Source organism: Equus caballus, chromosome 10, assembly GCF_041296265.1.
Source record: "Equus caballus isolate H_3958 breed thoroughbred chromosome 10, TB-T2T, whole genome shotgun sequence".
Classification (NCBI taxonomy): Eukaryota; Metazoa; Chordata; class Mammalia; order Perissodactyla; family Equidae; genus Equus; species Equus caballus.
Window position 1 is genome coordinate 18,653,436 of NC_091693.1, and position 6,218 is coordinate 18,659,653.

The following is a 6,218-nucleotide window of genomic DNA, read 5'->3' on the forward strand; positions in this document are numbered from 1 at the left end:
CAGCCAGTCCCCTTCCGCCTGCTCTGAGCGCTGGACACACGGACTATGCCACCCTGTGCTCTTGTGACTGTGTTCTGAGTGTCTCTTTCGAGCCAGATTCGGAGCTCCGGAGCGATGGGGCTGTGCCTGATTCACCTCCACCTCCTCCAAAAACTGTTTCCCCAACTTCAGACCTCCTTCACACTACCTTCACAATATCTGCCATATCTACGTAAGACTTGAATTTTTTTTTCGCTTAATATTTTTTCTGTAAAAGATTCAACTTTTTTATTAACTGGAGCACTTACTAGATGCCAGGTACTATTCCAAGTGCTTTAGATGAATTAATTCGCATATAACCTGTTAGAATTCATTATTGTACCGATTTTACAAATGAGGCCAGGGAGGCATAGAGAGGTCAAGTAATTGGCTTGAGGTCACAAAGCCTAATGAGTTGCAGTCAAGATCCAAAGCCAGATGTCTGGCTCCAGAGTGCATGCCCTTAACTACTAACTATTCTGAGGGTATGGAAGGCAGGGGTCCTTCTGTATCGGGACTGAGGAAGACGGAGGTGGCCCCCAGCCCTTGGGGCTGTTGGGATAACAACTGTAACAACAGTAATGTCACTCCGCGCCTCCCAACAACCCGATGAAGCATTTTCAATTTCTCACCCCAATTCACTGGTGAGGAAACTGAGGCACAGACAGGTGAAATCCCTTCCCTGAAGCACAGAGCTCCTAAGTGGCAGAGGGGGGATTCAAATCCAGATTCCAGGCACTCTGCACCCCCACAGACAGAAGAACAGCATCGCTCGTCCCAAGGAGGAGACAGCCGCAAAAATTAATAAAAAGAACAAAACCGGATCATTAAATTCTAGTTCAAAAGCGTTGGCTGCTGAGGGCTGTGAGCCCAGACCCGCTGCTCTCCGTTTGCTCCAAGTGGTGGGCAGCCAAGTGCTGGAGACACCCCGGCACCACACTGAGCCTCTCTCCTTAAAGCAAACTGGAGGGGAACGCACAGGGACGGACTTTATTATGACAGTTAGCCACACACCACCCCAAATGCCCTTCGGTGATTCCGCTAATTTTGTTAGGTGTGAAATACATATCAGAAAGCACCTTTATGGCTTAACGAAGCATGCCGAAATAAATAGGCACAAACGGTCACGATGTCTGTAAATGACTTAGAATCTTTCAACAAATGCCTGAAATTTGCTTTCAAATAATTCAGGGTTTTTTTGAGGGGGAAGGAAGGAGAATACAGACACATTTTGATAATTTCTGGGGATGGGTAATGGGGGAACAGGGTTCATTATGCTACTCTCTACTTCTCAGTATGTCTGAAACTTCTATACCAAATATGAAATGTTTTTTCAGAAAACCAGCTGAGGCAAACACAGCAAAATGTCAGCTGTAAAATCAAGGTCACGGCATATTATTATCCTAGTTGCTCAATTTTTCTGTAAGTTTGAAAATTTTCCTAAGTGTCAAAGAAGAAAAAGTAACCTAAAATTAGGAATAAAAATATAATTTCAGTATACAGCTCAACGCTCAGAATCCAGGAAAAGTAATAATGTAGTAGATGATCCAGCCCCTTTCCCCTTCGAAAACTTCAAGCATCGGGAAGAACCCCTCACTTTAGAAAGTTCTAGTCTATCCTGTAAAAGTGAATTAATTGTAAAAGTCGGGATCTCTTCTTCTCAACCAGTCAGGGAGCCCCTGGGTTCATCTCCACACAGGAAAGAACAGAGCATCCTCGCACAGGATTCACTGAACGCACGGCTCCCAAGACTTCTGGGTTTCTGGGGCCAAGCAGGAAAGGAAACCCAGCGTCTGCCTTGAAGAAGCTCAGGGGTCCCTTAGAAATAAGGATGAAATAGGACTCAGTGCTCCAACAAATGATAGACACAGGAAGAGGGTAATAAACAAGGGAGGAACCAATACACCAATTAACAAACTCGTCTAAAATGCAACCTCTGGATTTGAAGCTGGGGCTCAGCGCCCTGGCGTTAAGGCCCATTTACACACTGATGATACCCACATATGTATCTCAATTTCAAACAGCCCATCCTCCAAACACCTCCCCTACTTCCTCTAGGAACCCAACCCCAAAAGGTCCTCAGTCCTCCCTGGGTCTACATGCCCGTCGGTCAGTCGTCCCTCTTTTCACTGTCCCTGTCCCCATCACATCCGCCCTTCCTTTCCTACTGTTCCGCTGCACCATTATCATCTATGCTTGCTCTCGTGCTCCTGCCTCCCCATTTCGTCTCTCACCCAGCAAAACCCAGTGCTGATCAAACCCAACTGTCCACCTACCCTGTGCCTGGACCCGCAGAGCTGAGGAGCACTGGTCCCCGGGGCCCTTCGTGCTGCCAGACAAGCTGCTCCATTTCTCTACCCCATTCAAATCTCCTGGTCTCCCAGACCTTGTTTCAAGCTGCTTCTCAACTGCCAACATCTCCTCCACCCTCACGCTCTGCCAAGGAAGTGAGAGTGGTCAGGAGAAAGACAAGCTCCCCCACCGCTCGCCACACAACTGCGCCTGCGCCCATGTGCTGCCTTCCCACCGCCGGTTACTGCGGACCGCCCATTTGTGCTCCCATTTCAGGCCAGCCCCTTCGCCTGCACACCACACCTCCTGCCCCCTCACCTCCTCAAGCTCGATCCTCTAGCAAGCCTCTCCTTTCTCTCCTGCCTCAGCAACTTTTCTCTCTACTTGATCATTCCCGTCAGTTTACAAATCTGCTGTAATTTCTCCCATCTTAAAAAAAGACAAACAACCCTTCCTGGACCCCACACGCCCTGCACTTAGTGCCCCATTTCCCTGCTCCCCTCTTCAGAGAAGTCATAGAAAGAACTGTCACAAGGCACCATCTGTCACAAGGCACCATCTCCAGTCTCTCTCCTCCCATCCCCTCTTGAACCCTCCATTTCAAGTTTTCCCACATCACTCTGCTGACCCCCACTCATCAAGGCAATCGAGGACCTCCCCAGGTGCTAAATCCAAAAGCCGTTTCTTTCTTTCTTTTTTTTTTTTTTTTTTTTTGCTGAGGAAGATTTTCCCTGAGCTAAAACCTGTTGCCAATCTTCCTCTTTTTGTTAGTGGGAGACCGCCACAGCATGGCCACTGAGAGATGAGTGCTGTAGGTCTGTGCCCGGGGACCTGAACCAGAGCTGCTGAAGTGGAACATACTGAACTTAACCACTAGGACACCAGGGCTGGCTCCAAAAGTCATTTCTTATTCCTCATCTTACTTGGCCCATCAGCAGCATTTGAAACATCTGACTCCTTGTTCCTTTGAAATACTTTTTTCATACCACACTCTCATGGTTTCCCTCCTACCTCAGTGTCCACTATTTCCTGGACTCCTTTGATGGTTCATCCAAAGCAACTGTGGTGAGCAGAATAAGGGCCCCCAAAAATGTCTACATCCTAATCCTGGACCTGTGAAGATGTTACTTTACACAGCAGAAGGAACTTAGCACACGTGATTAAGGATTTTGAGATGGGGAGAGCATCCCGGATTACTCAGCTGGGTGCAATGTAGTCATTTATAAGTGATGAAAAGCAGTCCTTGCAAGGGGAAGGAGCAGGTCAGAGTCAGAGATTTGAAGATGCTGGTTTGAAGGTGGAGGAAGGGGCTACGAGCCAAGGAATGCAAGTGGCCTCTAAAAGCTGGAAAAAGCAAGGCAATGATTCTCCCCTGAAGCCCCCACAAGGCACAAAGCCCTGCCAACACCCTGATTTCAGCCCTGTGAAACCAATTTTAGACTCCTGGCCTCCAGAACTGTCCAAGAATAAAATCTGTGCTGCTTTAAGCCACTCAGTTGGTGGCGATTTGTTACAGCAGCAACCAAAAACTAATACAGCCAGTCACCTTCCAGCTGTGCGGTGTCCAGGCCCCATCCTATGCCTCCTCTCTGTCCAGGGGAGCTCATCCAGTGAGGGCTTTAACGTACTCTGTGGTGATGACCCCACAATGTCTAACTTAGCTGTGACTTCCCCTCAAATTCAAGGACTCACGTTTCTAGTTTTCTATGCTGCTATCTCCATCTGAGTGTCTAACCAACATCTCAAACTCAGTGGGACCAAAACCAAACTCTTGGATGACGCACACACACACACAGTTTTATTCCCCCTCTAATGTTCCCCATGTCAGCATTGGTAGCTTTTTTCACCCAATTGCCCAGGTGCTCGGAATCCTCTATACACCTACTTTTTAAGTATTAAAGAAACAAAACTGACAATATCAAGTGCTGGTGAGGACGTGGAGGAGCCGGAACTCTCATACACTTCTGGTGGGAATGCAAAACGGTACAGTCACTTTTGGAAAAGTCTGGCAGTTTCTCAAACGGTTAAGCATACACTGATCCTAAGACCCAGCCACCCCACTCCTAGGTACTTCCCCTACATGTGAAACCCTATGTCCACACAAAAACCTGTCAGCGAATGTTTACAGCAGCAGGTCTGTTCATAATCACCAAAAACTGCAAACCCACATGTCCTTCCCTGGGTGAATGGATACACAAGCTGCGGGACACCAAACAACGCTTTTCGTTGCTGAACAGTACTCCACTGTAGGATGTACTAAAATCTGTTTGCACTTATCAGCAGTAAGTAAGAATGATCCACTGATACTGGGCCAGGATGAAGAGGGAGCAATGGGTGCCAGGGGGAAGCGCTGACTACAAAAGGGAGCACAGGAATCATGTTTCCGGGTGATGGAGCTTTTCTGTATTTGGAGTGTGGTGATAGTTACAAAACTCATGTTTCAAAATTTACAGAACTATACACCCAAAAGAGTAAATTTTACTATATGGAAGATTTTTCTTAAATATTAAAAAAAAGAAACCTTGGAGTTACCACTGCTTCATCTCTTTCTCTCACACCCCAAACTCAGCTACTAATAACCCCCGACGGCGCTCCCTTCAAAAGATAACCCACAGTCAACACCTCTCGCCACTCCACTGATGGGAGCTCGGGGCTGGCTGCTGGCAGCTTGGCCCGGTGTACTATCCTTTCACTCTTTTTCTTCACAGCGTTTTGCACAATCTGACCTTACAAATTAGAATTCGTTTCACTCTCTAGATCAGTGCTCGTAACAGAACTTTCTGCATGATAGAAACGTTCTATCTCTGCATTGTCCAAAAAGGCAGCTCTGGCCATATGCTGTTCGGAGCATTTGAAATGCAGCTAGTGAGACTGCAGAGCTGGGTTTTTCATTTGTTTCGAATTAATTTAAATTTAAATAGCTAATTAACTTAAAATTAAATAGCACATGTGGCTGGTGGCTACTGCCTTAAGCAGCCAGGGCTAAAATGTTAAGTTTCACAAAGAAAGGGATTTTGTCTGTTTTGTTCAGTGATAAGGCCACAGGACCTAAAACAGTGCCTGGCACTGAATGCCCTGGCTTATACGCACGCCTTTGATTACTAAAAATTGGGGTAACAAAACATCATTACTGAAGAAATGAGGGTTTATAAGCAGGATCTTTCAAAACCTGGAGGCCCTGTGGACAAGGAGCAATGGAAAGGGCCGGGCCTGTAGCAGAGAACAGTTGGAGGATGACAGGCCAGAAGGCCCAAGTCCGCATTTCTTCTAGTTACTAAAAGCTCACATCCCCTGACCTGTCTGTTCTCCTGGGCACACCCCACTCCTGCGAAATATCTCACGGCTTTTCCCTAAACACACTACTCTCCCTCAACCTCGGAGGCTTAAAACAGCTCAGCACCCTCCAAACACAACCGAGGAAGCTGAGACGGGAGAGGAAAAGAGCGTCACCCGGGGCCACGCGGGTGGTCAACGATGGATGCCAGAAAACAGAGCTGCCAGTTCTGAGAACCACGTGGGATTCCTGTATAAAATATAGCCCACTCCCAGACCTCCAGAACCGAGTCTCTGCGAATGGAGGGGGAAATCACAGGCCTAGCGAGTTCCCAGGGGGATCCTAAGATGAGATGAAACCTCCTCTGTGGCCCGACCCCTTCTTGCTGCCCAGCCCGCCCGCCCCCTCATCAGCCATACACAAAGCCAAACCTCACCGTATCCAGGAGGTTCCCTACCTTTCATGAGGTCTTTGCCTAGACTTGGACGTGACCATTGACCTCTCCCTGGCCCCTACTCTATCCAGCCGGGCCCATCCCTTAAAGCCAACCTCTCCTTCAACCTTTGGCCTGGCCTGCCCACTATTAAACTCTTCCAGGCCCCACCCCTTCCAGGTGCCCCGTCTCCTCCAACCC

General features: G+C 48.0%; 1 protein-coding gene across 7 annotated transcripts in view; it reads right to left on the reverse strand.

The window, feature by feature from the left end:
- LIG1 (DNA ligase 1) overlaps positions 1-6,218 on the reverse strand; it is a 49,088-nt gene that overhangs the window by 41,557 nt on the left and 1,313 nt on the right. The window contains exon 1 of one of the 7 annotated variants that reach the window (XR_011421936.1): positions 6,042-6,135. The exons of 4 other annotated variants lie outside the window; for them this stretch is intronic. The gene's annotated coding sequence lies outside the window, so the exon portion shown is untranslated. Of the gene's footprint in view, positions 1-6,041; positions 6,192-6,218 lie in introns of those variants that run through there. 2 more of the 7 variants (XM_070223113.1, XM_070223112.1) reach the window with 2 other exon arrangements.